Source organism: Hyaena hyaena, unplaced genomic scaffold (assembly GCF_003009895.1).
Source record: "Hyaena hyaena isolate Hyena2069 unplaced genomic scaffold, ASM300989v1 scaffold_262, whole genome shotgun sequence".
Lineage (NCBI taxonomy): Eukaryota > Metazoa > Chordata > Mammalia > Carnivora > Hyaenidae > Hyaena > Hyaena hyaena.
The window spans coordinates 1,103,848-1,118,032 of NW_024080895.1; the positions used below are offsets into that span (position 1 = coordinate 1,103,848).

The following is a 14,185-nucleotide window of genomic DNA, read 5'->3' on the forward strand; positions in this document are numbered from 1 at the left end:
TTTTCCTTGTGATCTCTTCTTTGATCCACTGGTTGTTTAAAAGTGTGTTGTTTAATTTCCAGAATTTTGTGATTTTCTTTCAGTTTTCCTTCTGTTGTTGATTTCTAACTTCATCTCCTACGGTTAGAGGAGATACTTTGTACGGTATCTATTATTTTAAAATATATTAAGACTTAAACTATAGCCTAATATATAATCTACCCTGAAAAATGTCTCATGTATACTTGAAAAAATGTGGATGTTACTAGTTTTGGGTAGAGTGTCTTGATGTTAGATCTAGTTGGTTATGCCCTCTAGTTCCTTACTTATATTGCCTAGTTGTTGTATCCATTATTGTGAGTAGGGTACTGAAGTCTCTAACTACTATTGTAAAACTGTCTACTTCTCTCTTCAATTCTGTCTGATTTTATTTTATGTATTTCAATGATCTGTCATCAGGTACATAAATGCTTATGATTGTTATACCTTCTTGTTCTGTTGAATATTTTATTAATATTATAATATTCTTCTTTGTCTAATAACCTTTTTAAATATATAGTCTATTTTATCTGATATTAGTACAGTCACCTCTGACCTCATTTGGTTAAAATTCGCGTGTAAAATATATTTCCACCTTTTCATTTTCAATCTTTTTGTCTCTGGATCTCTAAAGTGAGCCTCTTGTACAAAGCATATAGTTGGATCATGTGCTTTTATCCATTCTGCCCATCTGTCTTGATTAGAGAGTTTAAAAAATTTATAATTAAAGTAATTAGTGATAAGGAGAGACTTCTGTCATTTCGCTATTTGTTTTCTACATGCCTTAAGCTTCTTTTTTTGTTCCTCATTTCCTATATTATCGTTTTCTTTTGAGTTTAGGTGATTTTTTTTTGTAGTGAAATGTTTAAATTTCTAATTTCCTTTTGTATTTTTGTAAATATTTTCTTTGTGGTTATCATGGGGACAGGATCACATCTTAAAGTTATAACGATCCAATGTGAATTTATACCAGCTTAACATCAGTAACATAAAAGCTCTGCTCCTTTATAGCTCCATCCCCACTCCTTTCAGTTACTGATGTCCCAAACCTCTATCTTTATACACAGTGTGCCCAAATAGATAAACTAATAATTCTTTTTTAATGTATTAGTCTATTATATAGAAAACAGAAGTTACAAGCAAAAATTACAATACTGGCCTTTTTTCACCTTTACTGTTACTAGTCTCTTAATTATGTAGAAAACAAAAAGTGCAGTTAAAAATCTTTGTTGCAACAGTACTAGCTTTTATGACTCCCCTGTATTTATCTCTGGTGAGATCTTCATTTCTCCATATGGCTTCAAGTTACTGTCTAGCATCCTTTCATTTGACTTTGCAGAACTCCCTTGCACATTTCTTACAGAGCAGATCTAGCATTAATGAACTTTCTCAGCTTTTGTTTATCTGGGAATATCTTAATTTCTTCCTTACTTTTAGAGCACTGTTTTGCCAGATATAGAATTCTTGGTTGGCAGTTTTTCTCTATATTTATTTATTTCTGAGAGAGAGAGACACACACACACAGTGTGAGCAGGGAAGGGGCAGAGAGAGAGGGAGACACAGAATTTGAAGCAGGCTCCAGTCTCTTGAGCTGTCAGCACAGAGCCCAACGCAGGGCTCAAACTCACAGAACTGTGAGATCCTGACCTGAGCTGAAGTCGGATGCCTAACCAACTGAGCCACTCAGGTGCCCCAGGCAGTTTTTTTCTTTTAGTACTTTGAATATTTAAGCCTGCTGCTATCAGGCCTCCTGGATGCTTAACCAACTGAGCCACTCAGGTGCCCCAGGCAGTTTTTTTCTTTTAGTACTTTGAATATTTAAGCCTGCTGCTATCAGGCCTCCTGGATGCTTAACCAACTGAGCCACTCAGGTGCCCCAGGCAGTTTTTTTCTTTTAGCACTTTGAATATTTAAGCCTGTTGCTATCAGGTCTCCTAAGTTTCTAATGTGCAATTTGCTGATAATCTTTTTGAGAATGCCTTTCTTGATGATTTGCTTCTCTTGCTGCTTTCAAGATTCCTTGTGTTTGGCTTTAGGAAGTTTAAGTAAAATATATCTTGATGTGGTAATCCCTATCAAAATAAGACCAGCATTCTTCACAGAGCTAGAAAAAACAATCCTAAAATTTTTAGGGAACCAGAAAAAAAAAAAAAAACCCCAAATAGCTAAAGCAATCTTGAAAAAGAAAACCAAAGTTGGAGGCATCACAATCCTGGACTTCAAGCTGTATTACAAAGCTATAATCATTAAAACAGTATGGTACTGGCACAGAACAGACACTCAGATCAATGGAACAGAATAGAGAACCCAGAAATGGACCACAAACCTTATGACCAACTAATCTTTGACAAAGCAGTAAAGAAATATCCAATGGAATAAAGACAGTCTCTTCAGCAAATGGTGCTGGAAAAACTGGACAGCGACACGCAGAAAAATGAACCTGGACCACTTTCTTACACCATACACGTAAGTAAACTCAAAATGGATGAAAGACCTAAATGTAAGACAGGAAACCATCAAAATCCTGGAGGAAAAAGCAGGCAAAAACCTCTTTGACCTTGGCCGCAGCAACTTCTCATTCAACACATCTCTGGAGGCAAGGGAAACAAAAGCAAAAATGAACTATTGAGATCTCGTCAAAATAAAAAGCTTCTGCACAGTAAAGGAAACAATCAGCAAAACTGAAAGGCAACCAATGGAATGGGAGAAGATATTTGCAAATGACATATCAGATAATGGGGTAGTATCCAAAGTCTATAAAGAACTTAACAATCTTGACACCCAAAAAACAAATAATCCAGGAAAGAAATGAGCAAAAGACACAGACAGACATTTCTCCAAAGAAGACATTCAGATGGCCAACCAACACATGAAAACATGTTCATCAGAGAAATACAAATCTAAACCACAATGAGATACCACTTCACACCTGTCAGAATGGCTAACATTAACAACTCAGGCAACAACAGATGTTGGCGAGGATGTGGAGAAAGAGGATCACTTTTGCACTGCTGGTGGGAATGCAAACTGGTGCGGCCACTCTGGAAAACAGTATGGAGGTTCCTCAAAAAATTACAAACAGAACTACCCTATAACCCAGCAATTGCACTACTAGGTATTTATCCAAAGGATACAGGTGTGATGTTCTGGAAGGGCACATGCACACCAATGCTTATAACAGCGCTATTGACAACAGCCAAATTATTGAAAGAGTCCATTGTCCATCGATGGATGAATGGATAAAGAGGATGTGGTTATGTATACAATGGAATATTACTCAGCAATCAAAAAGAATGAAACCTTGCTATTTGCAACCATGTGGATGGAACTAGAGGGTATTATGCTAAGCGAAATTAGTCAGAGAAAGGTAAATACATGACTTCACTCATATGCGGACTTCAAGATATAAAACAGATGAACATAAGGGAAGGGAAGCAAAAACAATTTATAAAAACGGGGGGAGGGGGCTAAATAGGTAAGGGGCATTAAGGAATCTACTCCTGAAATCACTGTTGCACTATATGCTAACTTGGATGTAAATTAAAAAATAAATTAAAAAAAAAAGTGTCTCTCTGAGTTCATCTAAATTATTTAGAGTGCAAAGAGCTCCTTGGATGTTTATTTTCATTAAATTTGGGAAGTTTTCGGCCCTTATTTCTTCAAATATTCTCTCTTCTCCTTTGAGCACTCCAAATGTATGTTGCTCCACTTGACTGTATATTATAGCTCTCTTAGATTGTTTATTTTTCTTCAGTTTGTTTGCTCTGTTTTTCTTCAATCTGTTTTCTTTCTGTTCCTCAGACTTGATAATTTGCATTGTCCTGTCTTTGTGTTTGCTGACTCTTTGTTCTGCCTATTCACATCTGCCTTTGAATCTACTGATTTTTCCATTTTAGTTCTTGTACTCTTCAGTTTCAGAATTTGATTTCTTTTTATTTTTCCTTTATTGGTATTTCTTCTGTTTTCCAAATTTTTCTTTAGTTCTTTGAGCATCTTTGAGACAGTTGTTTTTGTCTTTGTGTAATATATCTGTCATCAGGACTTTTTCAAGGGCAATTGATTTCTTTTTTTCCTTTAAATGGGCCATACTTTCTTATTCCTTTGTCTTGTAATTTTTGTTGTGGTTGAAAACTGGGTTTTTAATCTAATGTGGTAACTCTAGAAACCAGATTTTCCCCTTTACTGTTTTTTGCATTGTTTTTATTTTATTTTATTTTTTGATTGTCATAGACTCCCTATGTGCCAACGTTCAGGCTGAGGTGTAAACTTAAGGTCTTTTCAGGTCTTTTCTGGGCCTTTTTCTGGGCATGTGTGGTCACTTTTGAAATTTCCCAATATATGCAGCTGTTTTAGAATATTGTAGTCTTTAATGTCTGTTTCCCAAAGGGGGAAAAAAGAGAAAATTGAATGGGCCAAAAGAAGGTGCTAGCCCTTTAAATCTCCCAGAAGTCACTTCAGCTGGAGGGGAGGGACTTGCAACAACAGGGAGAGGTTCAACAACAGTAGTTGGTTCCCACTTTTTCTGTGAACCTCTGTGATCAGAAGCAGCAGTCAGAGACCCCAGCACAGATTTCTGACATTTGGAAGAGAGGATCCTTTTTGCCGATCTTGGCTCTCACAAGCTAATGTGAGCCTCACAGGACTGGGAGAAGAGGTTGGGTAGCTGTGCTAAGAGCTGAAACTGACTGAAATTAATTACAATGTATAGCCAAGCCTTCTCCTAGCAGATGCAAATCTTCAATAACTCCAAAATACCAAAACAGTTACGTAAGATCCTGCCAGGGCAGCTGCTGCCTAGGTGGGGAGATCGATTCCTGATGCTTCCTATTTCACCATGTTCCCAGAATTCTCTCTGAACCTCTTTTTGAGTTTCAATATATATTCACTTTATTATTTTATTACTTGATTTTAGCACTGCCAAAGTACTGTGAAGTTTTTTGCTTGCCTTTTCTGTTTTGTCAATGCAAATATTCAGTATATCAGTTATATTAGGGATTAATAGACTTTATGTGCCTCATTTAAAAGGATATACAAAAACACATTCTGAGTTCCAAATAACTGATATACCAAAGCACTCGTGGAATAAACATAACCCAATGGATCACTGTGTCCTCCCTTTGACTCTGAAACATGACTGCCTTAGAGACTCTCCATGACTTTTTAGCTGTCTTTGGCTTCTTCCCAGTAGTAGAAGGGCTTAGAACCAAAAGGTGATTTGTAGGTAGTGAGAGGAAAGAGATAGTTATAGACACTATATGGAGCCATAATCTTGCAATAACATGGATGTTACTTTGTAAAACACGTATCTCGTATCAGATCAACTATGATTCCACACTTAAGAAGAATACAATGATTTTACCCCAGGAAAATTATCAAGAAGTTACAAATTATTATCTACCAACACTTTACTCTTTTATAGCAAACTGATGTTAAAGTTGTCACTATATGCTAGACATAGGTTCATCTGGATTATCTCAACCTACACAACCACCCTATGAGGTAGGTGCTATCATTATTTCTGTGTTCCAAATGAGGAAACCAAGGCTTCAAGAAGTTAGGTATAGCTTTCCCAAGTCAATAGCTGATAAGAAGATCCAGAAATAAATCCGAATCTGACTCCAAAGCCCAAGATCCTATTACTTAATATATATATAAAAACTTAAAACAGTGTCTAGTATATAGTAAGCAATTAGTAGATGTTAGCCACTGAAATAATAACTATAATTTATTTTAAAACAATGTTTTAAATGGCACTCAGTCAACCTCTCTGTGCCTAGGTTTCCTCATTTTTAAGATTAGGACACCTATTTCACAGAGTTATTGTGAAAACCAAATAAATTCTAGCTATAAAAACATTCAGAAAAATATATAGTGTTTAAAAAGACAAGGAATTATTATATCACCACTACAGGTAAAAAATCTCCTGTATTACAAAGGAGCCTTTTGCTCTGTAAGCACAGAAGCCTAGAACTTAAGCACTATCCTCATAACAAGAGTTACATTAATAAATTTAGTAAAGCTGTCCTAAATTATTCCAATATGATTCTTGCAGAATGACAAGCAAAGAGAACACTGAACTCTATTCATGAGTGTGATTATAAATTTGGTGCTTAGGAAGGTATATTTGCTCTTTCAGTTCACTAGCACTGTGGGTGAATTTGGCTTATACTACAGTAGTTCTGTTCACATGTAGCCAGGACAGAATATCTATAGTTAGAAGCACAGCAATATAACTCTAAATTTGGGGCACAGCTAACTCCACATTTAATTATACTAAAACAATCAGGAGAATGGCGTTCAAAAACCTTGTTCTTTGTGTCCGTGGTCTGGTTATTTTTAAACTACTAAGAAGATTTTTTTTTTTTAATCGATTCATGTTAGTTTTCTGCTTATTCTTAATACCACTAAGGAATTTTTATTACTTATATTATTCTAAGGAAGAGTTAAAAAACAAACAAGAAATAAGCTAAGGGGAGAGATTTCTCAGTTTATTTTGTCAGTCACCAAAACCAGAGTCATTCTGTGAAAAGTAAGGACACCTGCAACAGTTTCCTTTGTAGCTGAGAATTTAAAGTACACTTGAACACACAAACCCAGAAAGTACCCAACTATCTTTTAAGCTTCTATCCATGACTATGGTTATATCTGCATATTCCTAAATAGATTTTTCTTCCTTTAGGTTTTTTTATTTTACGAGGGGCTATGGTGGTGAACCACTTTGCAATTCAGAACCCTCTAACCCTCCCCCCACCCCCTGCTCCTTTTCAAACTTTTCAAAAAATTTTTCTTTTAAAAATTCTTCAAAAATTAATTACATTACTTACAAATCACTTCAATATCTGGTACTTTATTTTCTGGAAACTCTTTTTGTCTAATCTAAATTCCTGGTACTGCAATTTAAACCAGATTCCTCTCATTTCTGTTTTCTCTGTAAGAGATAAGTAAAACCAGGATGATCAATAAAAAGAAAGCACAGACTTATGTATATTTAAATTGTTATCAATTCATTTTCCTGTGAATAAATCTAAAATATTAACAAGGTAACATTTCCTTACTTAAAATTTTTTTAATGTTTATTTATTTTTGAGAGACAGACAGAGTGCAAGTGGGGAAGGGGCAGAGAGAGAGAGAGACACAGAATCTGAAACAGGCTCCAGGCTCTGAGCTGGCAGCACAGAGCCTGATGCGGGGCTCGAACTCATAAACTGTAAGATCATGCATGACCTGAGCCGAAGTTGGAAGCTTAACCAACTGATTCACCCAGGCACCCCAACATTTCCTTATTTTAGAGTTGCTTGACTTAAGCTAGCAAAAAATTACTTAGTAGATAACAATGGTTTGTAAACAGCTATCAAATGAGTTCATCCTTTTCTCCATCTTCACACTGAAGCATTCAACAAGTACTTCCTGAGCACCAATTCTTTGCCAGGCACTGAGTTCAATACAGACATGTTCCCTGATTTTAAGGAGCTTACTTTTTAGTAAGGGAAACAGACAAGAAAATGAAAAAATAAGTTGCAAGCCCACACGCCAGTGTCATCAGAACATTTAACTCAGAGCAAAGACAAGTGACTGGAGGCCTCCTGGGAAAGGTAACCTCTAAGTCGAGTCCTGAAAGACGGAGGGGAGTTTGCTAGGGCACAGGCAATCCAGATCAAGAAGAGTACATGCAAAGGCACAGAAGTCTAAAAGGACATGCCTGCTCCAGATGCAGTAAGTAATTTCTTAGCTGGAAGGTAGGGTGTGCAAGGGGAAATATTAAGATAGGTGGGAATGTAGGCTCGTGTCATTTCCTGAGGGGCCAGTTTGCACTTTCACAGTTCACATTTTCCCTTATAATCTGAAAGATGCCACTCTTAACCAAACTACCATCCTATAGAGGCAGAAAATCTAGAGTACATACAAGGAGAACTTGTAATTCCTAAGAATACAGTCAGTAATGTTTTACTTTCTGTGATGCCCAAAGTCTAACCTACCAGTCACCGCATCCATCTATAAACATAACTATTCTCCTAACAGCATCTGGACCTGTCTACAGTGAGTGTCACTGGAGAATGATGACCTAAAGTTCAGATACTTCTTCCAGACCTAAAAAAAAAGTTACCCACTTTGACCTCATATTTCACACTGAATTTGAAAAAGTCACTTTCAATCATGCATTTTATGAATGAAATAAAAGCATCTATAGCTATATATTTAGTACCTAACTATCTATCAATAATTGTGTGTGTACTTAGCACATACTGAGAAAATGGTACTAAAATGGCTTGCTAAAAATAAAACAAGAGAAATTAAAATGGAAGATTATATAATACACCACTCTACCTTCAATTATACTGGTCATAATTCAATCCTGAAATCATCTATAACTTTGGAGTGTACTTATAACTAGAAACACTGGTGATGAAATTTATACAATTAAGTCTGAGTGTCCGTAATCTCTGACCTAATATATAAAAACACAACTACTGACGTGCAAACCCAGAAGATGAGTCACTCCGCTCTAGCTAAGTCAATAATGTGAATCAGTACCAGGGGCAACAAGCCCAGCATCTTCAATCACAGGAAAAAATACCATCAACCTTGGGAACTCTCAAATCTTTAGTTGAGTACTTTATATTGCAATATAAAAATATGTACAAGGAAATCAAATACCATCCTCCAGTAACATCAAAGTGACGGACATTGTCTAGGAGAGGTCACATAGCTCTCTTCACTAAAAATCCACAGGCTGCACCACAGTAAGCAGACATGTAAGATACCAGTAAGAAAGTACAGGCATTCTCCAGAAATGCCTGAAAATTGGAATAACTATACTTGATCTAATGGAGACGGTGCATTCAATTTTCCGTAAGTATTGTGTAACAAAATTCCATGTTCGGATTCTTCAACTCAGTTATTTCTATGTATTAATTTCTCCAACTGTGTCAAATTAACAAATGATAGCTTAACCCTCATAATAAACTGCTAGCTTATAAATTTAATAATAGACAGTCGTCCACTAGCCTAGATCGAACTCTAGCATAATAAACATTTAACCTATGAGGTTTTACTAAACTGAGCAACAGTAAGAGATAAAACCTAAGTATCAATTTTACAGAATTTTGCTTAGTAGGCTACCCCTAATACTTCTTTAAAAAAAAAAAAAAAAAAGCATTTGCCTTTATTCTTTAAAACAACAAAACACTAAATGCAACCCACTCTAACTTCAAACTTCATGTGAAATATACAACTTACTCAGTTATCAATCAAACTATAAACATCCATTAAACAATACAACACATGGAAGAAAATCTCTAGGCATCTTCGCTTTTTATATTATATGCTTAACCTAGAACTAAATAAACATTAATGAAAAGGAAATATAACCTAGAACTAAATAAACATTAATGAAAAGAAAATAGCATGGTAATTTAAAAAACTGAATATATAAGTGGAATATACCATAAATCTGTATTTCCAAATACAGATGGGTATCATGCTAGTATGAGACTCCTATTAAAAGCTTAAATAGTGACTGTGTGTATACACAGAATGTATACATACAATCTACTTAAAGTAAGGCTAGCCAAATGCCAAGCAACTCTAAATAACCCTCAAAACTGTGTCATGAATAGCTCATCAGTTCTGCATTTAACTCAATCTAAATGCTGTTAAACATAATCTCAAAGGAAAATAAACTTGATTATTTATTTTCCACTTTTAGAGCAATGCATTCAAAATTACTATTATAATAAAATTACCTGATTCAAATACACCACTAATAAAAATGGTTGATATATGTGTTACCTCCCAACCTCCCAAAATGTGCCCCCCCAACAAAGTTAACCAGAAATATTTTCATCAGAGTACATCTATCCATTTATGGGGCCATTAATAAGCATGGTTTAATGACCAAAAAAAAAAAAAAAAAAAAAAATTGTATAAAGTTAAGCAGGAAAAAAAGAACAGATCTGTTCTTTTAAAATGCAATATGGTATCCTGGATTGAATTCTGGAACAGAAAAAGGACATTTGTGGATAAACTGGGGAAATCCAAATAAAGTCTGTAGTTAATAGCATTGTGCCAGTGTTGATTTATTAGTTTTGAAATATGTGTCACAGTAACTATATAAGATTAACATTAGGGAAGGGGTGCCTGGGTGGCTCAGCTGGTTAAGCATCCAACTCTTGATTTTACCTCAGGTCATGATCTCATGGTTTCTGAGTTCGAGCCCTGCATCAGGCTCTGTGCTGACAGTGTGGAGCCTGCTTGGGATTCTCTCTCTCTCTCTCTCTCTCTCTCTCTCTCTCTCTCTCTCTCTCAACATCAGGGAAAGCCAGGTAAAGGGTATATGAGAATCTCTGCAGTATATTTTCAACTTTTCTGTGATTCTAAAATTGTTCCAGGAAAAAAAAATTATTTTAAAAATTACTCCTTGTGCCCAGCAGCAAATATAAGAGGCTTCTCATTTAAAAAAATAACATTCACACTTATTTTTCTCTCTCCCACATGTACACAAAATATACACAGAAAAAAAGACTCCACTAAAACACACTAAAATATTAACATTTGGTTCACTGATGGTACGATGAAAAGCACATTTTTCTCTTTATATTTTCTACAGTGTGAATTACTTTTATAATCAACAATAAATTACTGACTAAAGAATATACAAATCAATACTTGTATTAAAGACTTCTTCTGAAAGAAAAACTATAAATGTCTCAGCAGAGCCCAAAGGCAGACTATATACAAAACAGGTTAGGGCAGAGTGTGGAGAATGCAGTGGCCAGGGGAAACTGCCAGGAGTATTTAAGTAGGCATAACCTAATTAGTAAATGTTGGAAACCTGCCAATACACAGAACTTAACATCCACTCTGAGGCTAAAGGTGCTCACAGCCAGCAAAGCTGTGCTCAGAATTCACATGTCTTAGGGGAATGTCCCGAAGGGCCCCCACAATACTAAGAATTTATGGAGATACACAGCTTGGGTTTATTCCAACAAAAATAACGCAGCTGGGGGCACCTTCCTGACTCAATTGGTGGAGCATGAGACTCTTGATCTCAGGGCTATGAGTTCAAGGCCCACCATGAATGTAGAGATTTCTTAAAAAAAAAAAAAATTCTTAAAAAAAAAAAGCAGTTGGACGTCTGGTACACAACTACCCACTGAGAGCTTCTAGAAACATTCTTCAGTAACCTGGTGTGGTCTTTAGGTATTTCTCCTCTACTTCTTCCTTCTCTTGCACCTTCCTACAACCTATGCCCGATCCTTTGCCCTAAGGCCTAAAAATGTCACTCCAGTGCCATTAGCAACGTGAGTAGAAGGATCAGGATCTAGAGATCACTGGGATTACACAATCAAAACCTATTTCAGATGTTTATGTTCTAGAACTCCATTAAGCAATAGAAAGAGAAAATTAATCAATACCAAATGTCTCCCAATCGAAATGAAAAATTAAAAAATTAAAATACATTTTGTCCCTCAGAGGAAGTGCCAGTGGAATCAGACTGCATTCTGACAAAGTTTCTTCAAAGCTGTAATCAGAGTGATTTACCTGTATCAGACTGTCTATCCCTACCAAAACAGCAAGCACTATGTGGCCAGTTCTGCACTTTGCATCAGTTTTTTTTTTTTAAATTTTTTAATTCTTACTTTGTTTATGGTCACCCTCGTTCTCAGTTGATAGTATAGCAGGTCCTAGAACCGTCACTTAAAACATGTATGTGCATTTTTTTTTTTTTACTCTTGAATCCTTACTTTGAATCTATAATCAGATAACAAAGCCCATTAGGTGCAAAATACAGCCCTATATTCAGAGGAATATTCTATGTTAAAATACATGGCCTTTACTTCATGAGCTTTACAACAGCAATTTAGAGGCCACCAAAAAAGTGATCCTCAGGTATGAAGGCCACTATATTATTACTGCTGTTGCTGTCATTTCAAATAAAAATGGAGATATACACTATTTTTCATCAAAGCTAAGACACAATTGATTTTAAAGCTGGTATTTTATATACCACTAAGAAAAAATTTGCCAACTGAACCATGACATGCCACTGATTTTAAGGTACACATGAATTTCAGTGAATAAAATTGGAAAAAAGTCTCTTAGAATCAATGTAGTGTACAGTCAAAGAAAACTATCAACTTACTACAAATAACAATAAGGGAAGTATGTTAAAATATCTTTTCTTTGCTCTTTCCCAGATGCTAGAAGACAGTTATAATCAAGTGACAGGATTTCAAAGTGTCCAAAACCCAATGTTCTTTTGAGCCTTGATAAATATTTGTCTAGAGAATAATCTTTCAGTGCAGACTGCTGGGAACCATTTTTTCATTCTTCAAAGAGGGAAATGAAGTGAAAAAATTAATCAAAATTTACTGGAAGCCAAATTTAGAATTTTTAGTTTCCCTGTCTACCATTTTAACAAAGACAATATGCACTTTTTCCCTAGAGCTTTCATGGTTTGTTTTCCTTCGGTTCTACCTTGATTTTAAATTCAGGATATCAATCAACAAAGGTGAAGGTAATTCCAAAGAGCTATATTCAAAAGTACAGCTAAGATCACTGGGGATATTCCCTCTAAGGACAACTTATAATAAAATATAATCTTAAAGCAATGATGAGAATATTTCTTTCTTCCTTTTTTAAAGGCAAATGTGGAGAAAGCAAATGTCTACAGAAAACAGTGAGAATATCTACCTACCTACCTACCTACCTACTTATCTATTTTGAGAGAGAGTGCTTGAGCTGGGAAAGGACAGAGAGAGTGGAAGAGAGAGAATCCCAAGCCGACTGGGCCACCTATGCATCCCAAAAACAGTGAGAATTTCTAAGATGTTTTATTCTATCTCACTTTCACAACATTTTTTCACTAGTACCTGGCTAAAAAGCTATCTACGTTAACTCCTTTTTTAAAAAGAAACCCGGGAGCACATGGGTGTTCGGTCAGTTAAGCATCTGACTTCAGCTCAAGTCATGATCTCACAGGTCATGAGCTCAAGCTCCTTATCAGGGTCTCTGCTGTCAGCACAGAGCACTTCAGATCCTCTCTGTCCGCTCTTCCTGCCCCTCCCTGACTTGTGTTCATGCTCTTGCTTTAAATCAAACATAAAAAATATATATATATAAAAGTCTGTGAACTTAATTAATTCAACAGTTAGCTACAAAGAATACTAGTCTCATAAAATTATGTATATACAACATTCTTGTCAAGCCTTAAAATTTTTCCACATGCAGGGCACCTGGGCGACTCAGTCAGTTGAGTATCTGACTTCAGCTCAGGTCATGATCTCACAGGTTTGTGGGTTTGAGCCCTGCATAAGGCTCTGTGCTGATAGCTGGGAGCCTGGAGCCTGCTTCACATTCTCTGTCTCCCTCTCTCCTTCTCTCTGCCCCTTCCCAGTTTGTGCTCACTCACTCTCTAAAATAAATAAATCTAAAAAAATTTTTTTCACATGCAAATTCAAAATCTGAATTCTCTGAAACTATGAACCCTGCTAAATATAAGGCAGAATGCAAGTAAAGCAAGACTTTAATTCTCATATAATTGATAAATGGCCTACATTTATTTATTTATTTGCCTGTTTATTTAGACTCTGTCTTATAACTCTACTGTCTTAATGTATTTTAAAACACCACATCAGAATCTAAAATAAAAGGCTTTGTTTTTAGCATTCTAAATCCTCCAGCAGAAGGCAGTATCAATCTCTGATAATGCCAGCAAGGCAGCATGATAAAATGAAAACATCATGGGCTTTAAGGCAACAGAAATCTGCTTTTTTTTGTTTTTGTTTTAGTTTATTTTTTGAGAAAGAGAGCCAGATAGGGAGGGGCAGAGAGGGAGAGAGAGAAACCCAAGCAGATTCTATGCTGTCAGTGGAGTCCAACACAGGACTCAATCTCACAAACCATGAGATCACAACCCAAGTGGAGATCAAGAGTTGGATGCTTACATCAACTGAGCCATCCAAGCTCCCCCAGAATTCTGAATTCTTATTTAACCTCTCTGAATCTATGTTTCTCATAATTCAAAACACCACCACTACCTACCTCATATGGTTGTTACAGTTTTGGAGGCTGTTGCAGTAATAACAATTGGGGTTGGGGGTTGTCCTGAATTCCAGTAACAAACAATGAAAACAGAGGAAGCTAGATTAGAGCAAAATATAAATGT

General features: G+C 35.9%; 1 protein-coding gene across 3 annotated transcripts in view; it reads right to left on the reverse strand.

Moving 5' to 3' along the window:
• The window catches only part of FRS2 (fibroblast growth factor receptor substrate 2), a 113,200-nt gene that overhangs the window by 22,717 nt on the left and 76,298 nt on the right, over positions 1–14,185 (reverse strand). For 2 of the 3 annotated variants that reach the window (XM_039245634.1, XM_039245636.1), the window contains one exon: positions 6,843–6,946. The exons of the other annotated variant lie outside the window; for it this stretch is intronic. The gene's annotated coding sequence lies outside the window, so the exon portion shown is untranslated. The remainder of the gene's footprint in view (positions 1–6,842; positions 6,947–14,185) is intronic. 3 annotated transcript variants of the gene reach the window in all.